We start from the raw sequence: 13,833 nt of genomic DNA, 5'->3' as shown, positions 1-13,833 counted from the left end.
TAAATAGCGCACGAAATAGAGTCAATTCTTACCCTGTAGAGAACGAGTGCCTCCGCATAAGCTGAATTTTCAGTATCCGCCCTCCGCTTTCTTCGAGTCCGGCGAGCCAAAGGATCCTTCCAATCGCCTCGGGCTTCTTTCAGTACATTCGCATAGTCTTCTTCCGTCTCCGGGATGGCACGCTCTAGTAAAGAACAACAATGAGTCAAAAGGATCGACATTTAAAAGAAAGAAGCTATCGCACATAAAAAAAAAAGCATCACTTACTCGATTGAAGAGACGCTTCCTTCAAGTGGAGCGGACAGTGAACATTCAGCAACGGCCGGCACTCGCTACTCTCCAACAACCCACCCTCATCTACAAAAGAAATAAACCATTTCAATTTAAAAATGGCTCAGAGAAAGAAAGCACAGAGACTAAATAGCGCACGAAATAGAGTCAATTCTTACCCTGTAGAGAACGAGTGCCTCCGCATAAGCTGAATTTTCAGTATCCGCCCTCCGCTTTCTTCGAGTCCGGCGAGCCAAAGGATCCTTCCAATCGCCTCGGGCTTCTTTCAGTACATTCGCATAGTCTTCTTCCGTCTCCGGGATGGCACGCTCTAGTCAAGAACAACAATGAGTCAAAAGGATCGACATTTAAAAGAAAGAAGCTATCGCACATAAAAAAAAAAGCATCACTTACTCGATTGAAGAGACGCTTCCTTCAAGTGGAGCGGACAGTGAACATTCAGCAACGGCCGGCACTCGCTACTCTCCAACAACCCACCCTCATCTACAAAAGAAATAAACCATTTCAATTTAAAAATGGCTCAGAGAAAGAAAGCACAGAGACTAAATAGCGCACGAAATAGAGTCAATTCTTACCCTGTAGAGAACGAGTGCCTCCGCATAAGCTGAATTTTCAGTATCCGCCCTCCGCTTTCTTCGAGTCCGGCGAGCCAAAGGATCCTTCCAATCGCCTCGGGCTTCTTTCAGTACATTCGCATAGTCTTCTTCCGTCTCCGGGATGGCACGCTCTAGTAAAGAACAACAATGAGTCAAAAGGATCGACATTTAAAACTTACTCGATTGAAGAGACGCTTCCTTCAAGTGGAGCGGACAGTGAACATTCAGCAACGGCCGGCACTCGCTACTCTCCAACAACCCACCCTCATCTACAAAAGAAATAAACCATTTCAATTTAAAAATGGCTCAGAGAAAGAAAGCACAGAGACTAAATAGCGCACGAAATAGAGTCAATTCTTACCCTGTAGAGAACGAGTGCCTCCGCATAAGCTGAATTTTCAGTATCCGCCCTCCGCTTTCTTCGAGTCCGGCGAGCCAAAGGATCCTTCCAATCGCCTCGGGCTTCTTTCAGTACATTCGCATAGTCTTCTTCCGTCTCCGGGATGGCACGCTCTAGTAAAGAACAACAATGAGTCAAAAGGATCGACATTTAAAAGAAAGAAGCTATCGCACATAAAAAAAAAAAGCATCACTTACTCGATTGAAGAGACGCTTCCTTCAAGTGGAGCGGACAGTGAACATTCAGCAACGGCCGGCACTCGCTACTCTCCAACAACCCACCCTCATCTACAAAAGAAATAAACCATTTCAATTTAAAAATGGCTCAGAGAAAGAAAGCACAGAGACTAAATAGCGCACGAAATAGAGTCAATTCTTACCCTGTAGAGAACGAGTGCCTCCGCATAAGCTGAATTTTCAGTATCCGCCCTCCGCTTTCTTCGAGTCCGGCGAGCCAAAGGATCCTTCCAATCGCCTCGGGCTTCTTTCAGTACATTCGCATAGTCTTCTTCCGTCTCCGGGATGGCACGCTCTAGTAAAGAACAACAATGAGTCAAAAGGATCGACATTTAAAAGAAAGAAGCTATCGCACATAAAAAAAAAAAAAGCATCACTTACTCGATTGAAGAGACGCTTCCTTCAAGTGGAGCGGACAGTGAACATTCAGCAACGGCCGGCACTCGCTACTCTCCAACAACCCACCCTCATCTACAAAAGAAATAAACCATTTCAATTTAAAAATGGCTCAGAGAAAGAAAGCACAGAGACTAAATAGCGCACGAAATAGAGTCAATTCTTACCCTGTAGAGAACGAGTGCCTCCGCATAAGCTGAATTTTCAGTATCCGCCCTCCGCTTTCTTCGAGTCCGGCGAGCCAAAGGATCCTTCCAATCGCCTCGGGCTTCTTTCAGTACATTCGCATAGTCTTCTTCCGTCTCCGGGATGGCACGCTCTAGTAAAGAACAACAATGAGTCAAAAGGATCGACATTTAAAAGAAAGAAGCTATCGCACATAAAAAAAAAAAAAGCATCACTTACTCGATTGAAGAGACGCTTCCTTCAAGTGGAGCGGACAGTGAACATTCAGCAACGGCCGGCACTCGCTACTCTCCAACAACCCACCCTCATCTACAAAAGAAATAAACCATTTCAATTTAAAAATGGCTCAGAGAAAGAAAACAGAGACTAAATAGCGCACGAAATAGAGTCAATTCTTACCCTGTAGAGAACGAGTGCCTCCGCATAAGCTGAATTTTCAGTATCCGCCCTCCGCTTTCTTCGAGTCCGGCGAGCCAAAGGATCCTTCCAATCGCCTCGGGCTTCTTTCAGTACATTCGCATAGTCTTCTTCCGTCTCCGGGATGGCACGCTCTAGTAAAGAACAACAATGAGTCAAAAGGATCGACATTTAAAAGAAAGAAGCTATCGCACATAAAAAAAAAAAAAAGCATCACTTACTCGATTGAAGAGACGCTTCCTTCAAGTGGAGCGGACAGTGAACATTCAGCAACGGCCGGCACTCGCTACTCTCCAACAACCCACCCTCATCTACAAAAGAAATAAACCATTTCAATTTAAAAATGGCTCAGAGAAAGAAAGCACAGAGACTAAATAGCGCACGAAATAGAGTCAATTCTTACCCTGTAGAGAACGAGTGCCTCCGCATAAGCTGAATTTTCAGTATCCGCCCTCCGCTTTCTTCGAGTCCGGCGAGCCAAAGGATCCTTCCAATCGCCTCGGGCTTCTTTCAGTACATTCGCATAGTCTTCTTCCGTCTCCGGGATGGCACGCTCTAGTAAAGAACAACAATGAGTCAAAAGGATCGACATTTAAAAGAAAGAAGCTATCGCACATAAAAAAAAAAAGCATCACTTACTCGATTGAAGAGACGCTTCCTTCAAGTGGAGCGGACAGTGAACATTCAGCAACGGCCGGCACTCGCTACTCTCCAACAACCCACCCTCATCTACAAAAGAAATAAACCATTTCAATTTAAAAATGGCTCAGAGAAAGAAAGCACAGAGACTAAATAGCGCACGAAATAGAGTCAATTCTTACCCTGTAGAGAACGAGTGCCTCCGCATAAGCTGAATTTTCAGTATCCGCCCTCCGCTTTCTTCGAGTCCGGCGAGCCAAAGGATCCTTCCAATCGCCTCGGGCTTCTTTCAGTACATTCGCATAGTCTTCTTCCGTCTCCGGGATGGCACGCTCTAGTAAAGAACAACAATGAGTCAAAAGGATCGACATTTAAAAGAAAGAAGCTATCGCACATAAAAAAAAAAAAGCATCACTTACTCGATTGAAGAGACGCTTCCTTCAAGTGGAGCGGACAGTGAACATTCAGCAACGGCCGGCACTCGCTACTCTCCAACAACCCACCCTCATCTACAAAAGAAATAAACCATTTCAATTTAAAAATGGCTCAGAGAAAGAAAGCACAGAGACTAAATAGCGCACGAAATAGAGTCAATTCTTACCCTGTAGAGAACGAGTGCCTCCGCATAAGCTGAATTTTCAGTATCCGCCCTCCGCTTTCTTCGAGTCCGGCGAGCCAAAGGATCCTTCCAATCGCCTCGGGCTTCTTTCAGTACATTCGCATAGTCTTCTTCCGTCTCCGGGATGGCACGCTCTAGTAAAGAACAACAATGAGTCAAAAGGATCGACATTTAAAAGAAAGAAGCTATCGCACATAAAAAAAAAAAAAGCATCACTTACTCGATTGAAGAGACGCTTCCTTCAAGTGGAGCGGACAGTGAACATTCAGCAACGGCCGGCACTCGCTACTCTCCAACAACCCACCCTCATCTACAAAAGAAATAAACCATTTCAATTTAAAAATGGCTCAGAGAAAGAAAGCACAGAGACTAAATAGCGCACGAAATAGAGTCAATTCTTACCCTGTAGAGAACGAGTGCCTCCGCATAAGCTGAATTTTCAGTATCCGCCCTCCGCTTTCTTCGAGTCCGGCGAGCCAAAGGATCCTTCCAATCGCCTCGGGCTTCTTTCAGTACATTCGCATAGTCTTCTTCCGTCTCCGGGATGGCACGCTCTAGTAAAGAACAACAATGAGTCAAAAGGATCGACATTTAAAAGAAAGAAGCTATCGCACATAAAAAAAAAAAGCATCACTTACTCGATTGAAGAGACGCTTCCTTCAAGTGGAGCGGACAGTGAACATTCAGCAACGGCCGGCACTCGCTACTCTCCAACAACCCACCCTCATCTACAAAAGAAATAAACCATTTCAATTTAAAAATGGCTCAGAGAAAGAAAGCACAGAGACTAAATAGCGCACGAAATAGAGTCAATTCTTACCCTGTAGAGAACGAGTGCCTCCGCATAAGCTGAATTTTCAGTATCCGCCCTCCGCTTTCTTCGAGTCCGGCGAGCCAAAGGATCCTTCCAATCGCCTCGGGCTTCTTTCAGTACATTCGCATAGTCTTCTTCCGTCTCCGGGATGGCACGCTCTAGTAAAGAACAACAATGAGTCAAAAGGATCGACATTTAAAAGAAAGAAGCTATCGCACATAAAAAAAAAAAAGCATCACTTACTCGATTGAAGAGACGCTTCCTTCAAGTGGAGCGGACAGTGAACATTCAGCAACGGCCGGCACTCGCTACTCTCCAACAACCCACCCTCATCTACAAAAGAAATAAACCATTTCAATTTAAAAATGGCTCAGAGAAAGAAAGCACAGAGACTAAATAGCGCACGAAATAGAGTCAATTCTTACCCTGTAGAGAACGAGTGCCTCCGCATAAGCTGAATTTTCAGTATCCGCCCTCCGCTTTCTTCGAGTCCGGCGAGCCAAAGGATCCTTCCAATCGCCTCGGGCTTCTTTCAGTACATTCGCATAGTCTTCTTCCGTCTCCGGGATGGCACGCTCTAGTAAAGAACAACAATGAGTCAAAAGGATCGACATTTAAAAGAAAGAAGCTATCGCACATAAAAAAAAAAAAAGCATCACTTACTCGATTGAAGAGACGCTTCCTTCAAGTGGAGCGGACAGTGAACATTCAGCAACGGCCGGCACTCGCTACTCTCCAACAACCCACCCTCATCTACAAAAGAAATAAACCATTTCAATTTAAAAATGGCTCAGAGAAAGAAAGCACAGAGACTAAATAGCGCACGAAATAGAGTCAATTCTTACTCTGTAGAGAACGAGTGCCTCCGCATAAGCTGAATTTTCAGTATCCGCCCTCCGCTTTCTTCGAGTCCGGCGAGCCAAAGGATCCTTCCAATCGCCTCGGGCTTCTTTCAGTACATTCGCATAGTCTTCTTCCGTCTCCGGGATGGCACGCTCTAGTAAAGAACAACAATGAGTCAAAAGGATCGACATTTAAAAGAAAGAAGCTATCGCACATAAAAAAAAAAAAAAGCATCACTTACTCGATTGAAGAGACGCTTCCTTCAAGTGGAGCGGACAGTGAACATTCAGCAACGGCCGGCACTCGCTACTCTCCAACAACCCACCCTCATCTACAAAAGAAATAAACCATTTCAATTTAAAAATGGCTCAGAGAAAGAAAGCACAGAGACTAAATAGCGCACGAAATAGAGTCAATTCTTACCCTGTACAGAACGAGTGCCTCCGCATAAGCTGAATTTTCAGTATCCGCCCTCCGCTTTCTTCGAGTCCGGCGAGCCAAAGGATCCTTCCAATCGCCTCGGGCTTCTTTCAGTACATTCGCATAGTCTTCTTCCGTCTCCGGGATGGCACGCTCTAGTAAAGAACAACAATGAGTCAAAAGGATCGACATTTAAAAGAAAGAAGCTATCGCACATAAAAAAAAAGCATCACTTACTCGATTGAAGAGACGCTTCCTTCAAGTGGAGCGGACAGTGAACATTCAGCAACGGCCGGCACTCGCTACTCTCCAACAACCCACCCTCATCTACAAAAGAAATAAACCATTTCAATTTAAAAATGGCTCAGAGAAAGAAAGCACAGAGACTAAATAGCGCACGAAATAGAGTCAATTCTTACCCTGTAGAGAACGAGTGCCTCCGCATAAGCTGAATTTTCAGTATCCGCCCTCCGCTTTCTTCGAGTCCGGCGAGCCAAAGGATCCTTCCAATCGCCTCGGGCTTCTTTCAGTACATTCGCATAGTCTTCTTCCGTCTCCGGGATGGCACGCTCTAGTAAAGAACAACAATGAGTCAAAAGGATCGACATTTAAAAGAAAGAAGCTATCGCACATAAAAAAAAAAAAGCATCACTTACTCGATTGAAGAGACGCTTCCTTCAAGTGGAGCGGACAGTGAACATTCAGCAACGGCCGGCACTCGCTACTCTCCAACAACCCACCCTCATCTACAAAAGAAATAAACCATTTCAATTTAAAAATGGCTCAGAGAAAGAAAGCACAGAGACTAAATAGCGCACGAAATAGAGTCAATTCTTACCCTGTAGAGAACGAGTGCCTCCGCATAAGCTGAATTTTCAGTATCCGCCCTCCGCTTTCTTCGAGTCCGGCGAGCCAAAGGATCCTTCCAATCGCCTCGAGCTTCTTTCAGTACATTCGCATAGTCTTCTTCCGTCTCCGGGATGGCACGCTCTAGTAAAGAACAACAATGAGTCAAAAGGATCGACATTTAAAAGAAAGAAGCTATCGCACATAAAAAAAAAAAAGCATCACTTACTCGATTGAAGAGACGCTTCCTTCAAGTGGAGCGGACAGTGAACATTCAGCAACGGCCGGCACTCGCTACTCTCCAACAACCCACCCTCATCTACAAAAGAAATAAACCATTTCAATTTAAAAATGGCTCAGAGAAAGAAAGCACAGAGACTAAATAGCGCACGAAATAGAGTCAATTCTTACCCTGTAGAGAACGAGTGCCTCCGCATAAGCTGAATTTTCAGTATCCGCCCTCCGCTTTCTTCGAGTCCGGCGAGCCAAAGGATCCTTCCAATCGCCCCGGGCTTCTTTCAGTACATTCGCATAGTCTTCTTCCGTCTCCGGGATGGCACGCTCTAGTAAAGAACAACAATGAGTCAAAAGGATCGACATTTAAAAGAAAGAAGCTATCGCACATAAAAAAAAAAAAGCATCACTTACTCGATTGAAGAGACGCTTCCTTCAAGTGGAGCGGACAGTGAACATTCAGCAACGGCCGGCACTCGCTACTCTCCAACAACCCACCCTCATCTACAAAAGAAATAAACCATTTCAATTTAAAAATGGCTCAGAGAAAGAAAGCACAGAGACTAAATAGCGCACGAAATAGAGTCAATTCTTACCCTGTAGAGAACGAGTGCCTCCGCATAAGCTGAATTTTCAGTATCCGCCCTCCGCTTTCTTCGAGTCCAGCGAGCCAAAGGATCCTTCTAATCGCCTCGGGCTTCTTTCAGTACATTCGCATAGTCTTCTTCCGTCTCCGGGATGGCACGCTCTAGTAAAGAACAACAATGAGTCAAAAGGATCGACATTTAAAAGAAAGAAGCTATCGCACATAAAAAAAAAGCATCACTTACTCGATTGAAGAGACGCTTCCTTCAAGTGGAGCGGACAGTGAACATTCAGCAACGGCCGGCACTCGCTACTCTCCAACAACCCACCCTCATCTACAAAAGAAATAAACCATTTCAATTTAAAAATGGCTCAGAGAAAGAAAGCACAGAGACTAAATAGCGCACGAAATAGAGTCAATTCTTACCCTGTAGAGAACGAGTGCCTCCGCATAAGCTGAATTTTCAGTATCCGCCCTCCGCTTTCTTCGAGTCCGGCGAGCCAAAGGATCCTTCCAATCGCCTCGGGCTTCTTTCAGTACATTCGCATAGTCTTCTTCCGTCTCCGGGATGGCACGCTCTAGTAAAGAACAACAATGAGTCAAAAGGATCGACATTTAAAAGAAAGAAGCTATCGCACATAAAAAAAAAAAAAGCATCACTTACTCGATTGAAGAGACGCTTCCTTCAAGTGGAGCGGACAGTGAACATTCAGCAACGGCCGGCACTCGCTACTCTCCAACAACCCACCCTCATCTACAAAAGAAATAAACCATTTCAATTTAAAAATGGCTCAGAGAAAGAAAGCACAGAGACTAAATAGCGCACGAAATAGAGTCAATTCTTACCCTGTAGAGAACGAGTGCCTCCGCATAAGCTGAATTTTCAGTATCCGCCCTCCGCTTTCTGCGAGTCCGGCGAGCCAAAGGATCCTTCCAATCGCCTCGAGCTTCTTTCAGTACATTCGCATAGTCTTCTTCCGTCTCCGGGATGGCACGCTCTAGTAAAGAACAACAATGAGTCAAAAGGATCGACATTTAATTGAAAGAAGCTATCGCACATAAAAAAAAAAAGCATCACTTACTCGATTGAAGAGACGCTTCCTTCAAGTGGAGCGGACAGTGAACATTCAGCAACGGCCGGCACTCGCTACTCTCCAACAACCCACCCTCATCTACAAAAGAAATAAACCATTTCAATTTAAAAATGGCTCAGAGAAAGAAAGCACAGAGACTAAATAGCGCACGAAATAGAGTCAATTCTTACCCTGTAGAGAACGAGTGCCTCCGCATAAGCTGAATTTTCAGTATCCGCCCTCCGCTTTCTTCGAGTCCGGCGAGCCAAAGGATCCTTCCAATCGCCTCGGGCTTCTTTCAGTACATTCGCATAGTCTTCTTCCGTCTCCGGGATGGCACGCTCTAGTAAAGAACAACAATGAGTCAAAAGGATCGACATTTAAAAGAAAGAAGCTATCGCACATAAAAAAAAAAAAAGCATCACTTACTCGATTGAAGAGACGCTTCCTTCAAGTGGAGCGGACAGTGAACATTCAGCAACGGCCGGCACTCGCTACTCTCCAACAACCCACCCTCATCTACAAAAGAAATAAACCATTTCAATTTAAAAATGGCTCAGAGAAAGAAAGCACAGAGACTAAATAGCGCACGAAATAGAGTCAATTCTTACCCTGTAGAGAACGAGTGCCTCCGCATAAGCTGAATTTTCAGTATCCGCCCTCCGCTTTCTTCGAGTCCGGCGAGCCAAAGGATCCTTCCAATCGCCTCGGGCTTCTTTCAGTACATTCGCATAGTCTTCTTCCGTCTCCGGGATGGCACGCTCTAGTAAAGAACAACAATGAGTCAAAAGGATCGACATTTAAAAGAAAGAAGCTATCGCACATAAAAAAAAAAAAGCATCACTTACTCGATTGAAGAGACGCTTCCTTCAAGTGGAGCGGACAGTGAACATTCAGCAACGGCCGGCACTCGCTACTCTCCAACAACCCACCCTCATCTACAAAAGAAATAAACCATTTCAATTTAAAAATGGCTCAGAGAAAGAAAGCACAGAGACTAAATAGCGCACGAAACAGAGTCAATTCTTACCCTGTAGAGAACGAGTGCCTCCGCATAAGCTGAATTTTCAGTATCCGCCCTCCGCTTTCTTCGAGTCCGGCGAGCCAAAGGATCCTTCCAATCGCCTCGGGCTTCTTTCAGTACATTCGCATAGTCTTCTTCCGTCTCCGGGATGGCACGCTCTAGTAAAGAACAACAATGAGTCAAAAGGATCGACATTTAAAAGAAAGAAGCTATCGCACATAAAAAAAAAAAAAGCATCACTTACTCGATTGAAGAGACGCTTCCTTCAAGTGGAGCGGACAGTGAACATTCAGCAACGGCCGGCACTCGCTACTCTCCAACAACCCACCCTCATCTACAAAAGAAATAAACCATTTCAATTTAAAAATGGCTCAGAGAAAGAAAGCACAGAGACTAAATAGCGCACGAAATAGAGTCAATTCTTACCCTGTAGAGAACGAGTGCCTCCGCATAAGCTGAATTTTCAGTATCCGCCCTCCGCTTTCTTCGAGTCCGGCGAGCCAAAGGATCCTTCCAATCGCCTCGGGCTTCTTTCAGTACATTCGCATAGTCTTCTTCCGTCTCCGGGATGGCACGCTCTAGTAAAGAACAACAATGAGTCAAAAGGATCGACATTTAAAAGAAAGAAGCTATCGCACATAAAAAAAAAGCATCACTTACTCGATTGAAGAGACGCTTCCTTCAAGTGGAGCGGACAGTGAACATTCAGCAACGGCCGGCACTCGCTACTCTCCAACAACCCACCCTCATCTACAAAAGAAATAAACCATTTCAATTTAAAAATGGCTCAGAGAAAGAAAGCACAGAGACTAAATAGCGCACGAAATAGAGTCAATTCTTACCCTGTAGAGAACGAGTGCCTCCGCATAAGCTGAATTTTCAGTATCCGCCCTCCGCTTTCTTCGAGTCCGGCGAGCCAAAGGATCCTTCCAATCGCCTCGGGCTTCTTTCAGTACATTCGCATAGTCTTCTTCCGTCTCCGGGATGGCACGCTCTAGTAAAGAACAACAATGAGTCAAAAGGATCGACATTTAAAAGAAAGAAGCTATCGCACATAAAAAAAAAAAGCATCACTTACTCGATTGAAGAGACGCTTCCTTCAAGTGGAGCGGACAGTGAACATTCAGCAACGGCCGGCACTCGCTACTCTCCAACAACCCACCCTCATCTACAAAAGAAATAAACCATTTCAATTTAAAAATGGCTCAGAGAAAGAAAGCACAGAGACTAAATAGCGCACGAAATAGAGTCAATTCTTACCCTGTAGAGAACGAGTGCCTCCGCATAAGCTGAATTTTCAGTATCCGCCCTCCGCTTTCTTCGAGTCCGGCGAGCCAAAGGATCCTTCCAATCGCCTCGGGCTTCTTTCAGTACATTCGCATAGTCTTCTTCCGTCTCCGGGATGGCACGCTCTAGTAAAGAACAACAATGAGTCAAAAGGATCGACATTTAAAAGAAAGAAGCTATCGCACATAAAAAAAAAAAAAAAGCATCACTTACTCGATTGAAGAGACGCTTCCTTCAAGTGGAGCGGACAGTGAACATTCAGCAACGGCCGGCACTCGCTACTCTCCAACAACCCACCCTCATCTACAAAAGAAATAAACCATTTCAATTTAAAAATGGCTCAGAGAAAGAAAGCACAGAGACTAAATAGCGCACGAAATAGAGTCAATTCTTACCCTGTAGAGAACGAGTGCCTCCGCATAAGCTGAATTTTCAGTATCCGCCCTCCGCTTTCTTCGAGTCCGGCGAGCCAGAGGATCCTTCCAATCGCCTCGGGCTTCTTTCAGTACATTCGCATAGTCTTCCTCCGTCTCCGGGATGGCACGCTCTAGTAAAGAACAACAATGAGTCAAAAGGATCGACATTTAAAAGAAAGAAGCTATCGCACATAAAAAAAAAGAAGCATCACTTACTCGATTGAAGAGACGCTTCCTTCAAGTGGAGCGGACAGTGAACATTCAGCAACGGCCGGCACTCGCTACTCTCCAACAACCCACCCTCATCTACAAAAGAAATAAACCATTTCAATTTAAAAATGGCTCAGAGAAAGAAAGCACAGAGACTAAATAGCGCACGAAATAGAGTCAATTCTTACCCTGTAGAGAACGAGTGCCTCCGCATAAGCTGAATTTTCAGTATCCGCCCTCCGCTTTCTTCGAGTCCGGCGAGCCAAAGGATCCTTCCAATCGCCTCGGGCTTCTTTCAGTACATTCGCATAGTCTTCTTCCGTCTCCGGGATGGCACGCTCTAGTAAAGAACAACAATGAGTCAAAAGGATCGACATTTAAAAGAAAGAAGCTATCGCACATAAAAAAAAAAAAAGCATCACTTACTCGATTGAAGAGACGCTTTCTTCAAGTGGAGCGGACAGTGAACATTCAGCAACGGCCGGCACTCGCTACTCTCCAACAACCCACCCTCATCTACAAAAGAAATAAACCATTTCAATTTAAAAATGGCTCAGAGAAAGAAAGCACAGAGACTAAATAGCGCACGAAATAGAGTCAATTCTTACCCTGTAGAGAACGAGTGCCTCCGCATAAGCTGAATTTTCAGTATCCGCCCTCCGCTTTCTTCGAGTCCGGCGAGCCAAAGGATCCTTCCAATCGCCTCGGGCTTCTTTCAGTACATTCGCATAGTCTTCTTCCGTCTCCGGGATGGCACGCTCTAGTAAAGAACAACAATGAGTCAAAAGGATCGACATTTAAAAGAAAGAATCTATCGCACATAAAAAAAAAAAGCATCACTTACTCGATTGAAGAGACGCTTCCTTCAAGTGGAGCGGACAGTGAACATTCAGCAACGGCCGGCACTCGCTACTTTCCAACAACCCACCCTCATCTACAAAAGAAATAAACCATTTCAATTTAAAAATGGCTCAGAGAAAGAAAGCACAGAGACTAAATAGCGCACGAAATAGAGTCAATTCTTACCCTGTAGAGAACGAGTGCCTCCGCATAAGCTGAATTTTCAGTATCCGCCCTCCGCTTTCTTCGAGTCCGGCGAGCCAAAGGATCCTTCCAATCGCCTCGGGCTTCTTTCAGTACATTCGCATAGTCTTCTTCCGTCTCCGGGATGGCACGCTCTAGTAAAGAACAACAATGAGTCAAAAGGATCGACATTTAAAAGAAAGAAGCTATCGCACATAAAAAAAAAAGCATCACTTACTCGATTGAAGAGACGCTTCCTTCAAGTGGAGCGGACAGTGAACATTCAGCAACGGCCGGCACTCGCTACTCTCCAACAACCCACCCTCATCTACAAAAGAAATAAACCATTTCAATTTAAAAATGGCTCAGAGAAAGAAAGCACAGAGACTAAATAGCGCACGAAATAGAGTCAATTCTTACCCTGTAGAGAACGAGTGCCTCCGCATAAGCTGAATTTTCAGTATCCGCCCTCCGCTTTCTTCGAGTCCGGCGAGCCAAAGGATCCTTCCAATCGCCTCGGGCTTCTTTCAGTACATTCGCATAGTCTTCTTCCGTCTCCGGGATGGCACGCTCTAGTAAAGAACAACAATGAGTCAAAAGGATCGACATTTAAAAGAAAGAAGCTATCGCACATAAAAAAAAAAAAGCATCACTTACTCGATTGAAGAGACGCTTCCTTCAAGTGGAGCGGACAGTGAACATTCAGCAACGGCCGGCACTCGCTACTCTCCAACAACCCACCCTCATCTACAAAAGAAATAAACCATTTCAATTTAAAAATGGCTCAGAGAAAGAAAGCACAGAGACTAAATAGCGCACGAAATAGAGTCAATTCTTACCCTGTAGAGAACGAGTGCCTCCGCATAAGCTGAATTTTCAGTATCCGCCCTCCGCTTTCTTCGAGTCCGGCGAGCCAAAGGATCCTTCCAATCGCCTCGGGCTTCTTTCAGTACATTCGCATAGTCTTCTTCCGTCTCCGGGATGGCACGCTCTAGTAAAGAACAACAATGAGTCAAAAGGATCGACATTTAAAAGAAAGAAGCTATCGCACATAAAAAAAAAAAAAGCATCACTTACTCGATTGAAGAGACGCTTCCTTCAAGTGGAGCGGACAGTGAACATTCAGCAACGGCCGGCACTCGCTACTCTCCAACAACCCACCCTCATCTACAAAAGAAATAAACCATTTCAATTTAAAAATGGCTCAGAGAAAGAAAGCACAGAGACTAAAGAGCGCACGAAATAGAGTCAATTCTTACCCTGTAGAGAACGAGTGC

The sequence above is a fragment of the Argiope bruennichi genome, chromosome 6 (genome assembly GCF_947563725.1).
Source record: "Argiope bruennichi chromosome 6, qqArgBrue1.1, whole genome shotgun sequence".
Taxonomy (NCBI): Eukaryota; Metazoa; Arthropoda; class Arachnida; order Araneae; family Araneidae; genus Argiope; species Argiope bruennichi.
Note: the sequence above shows the minus strand (reverse complement) of the source record.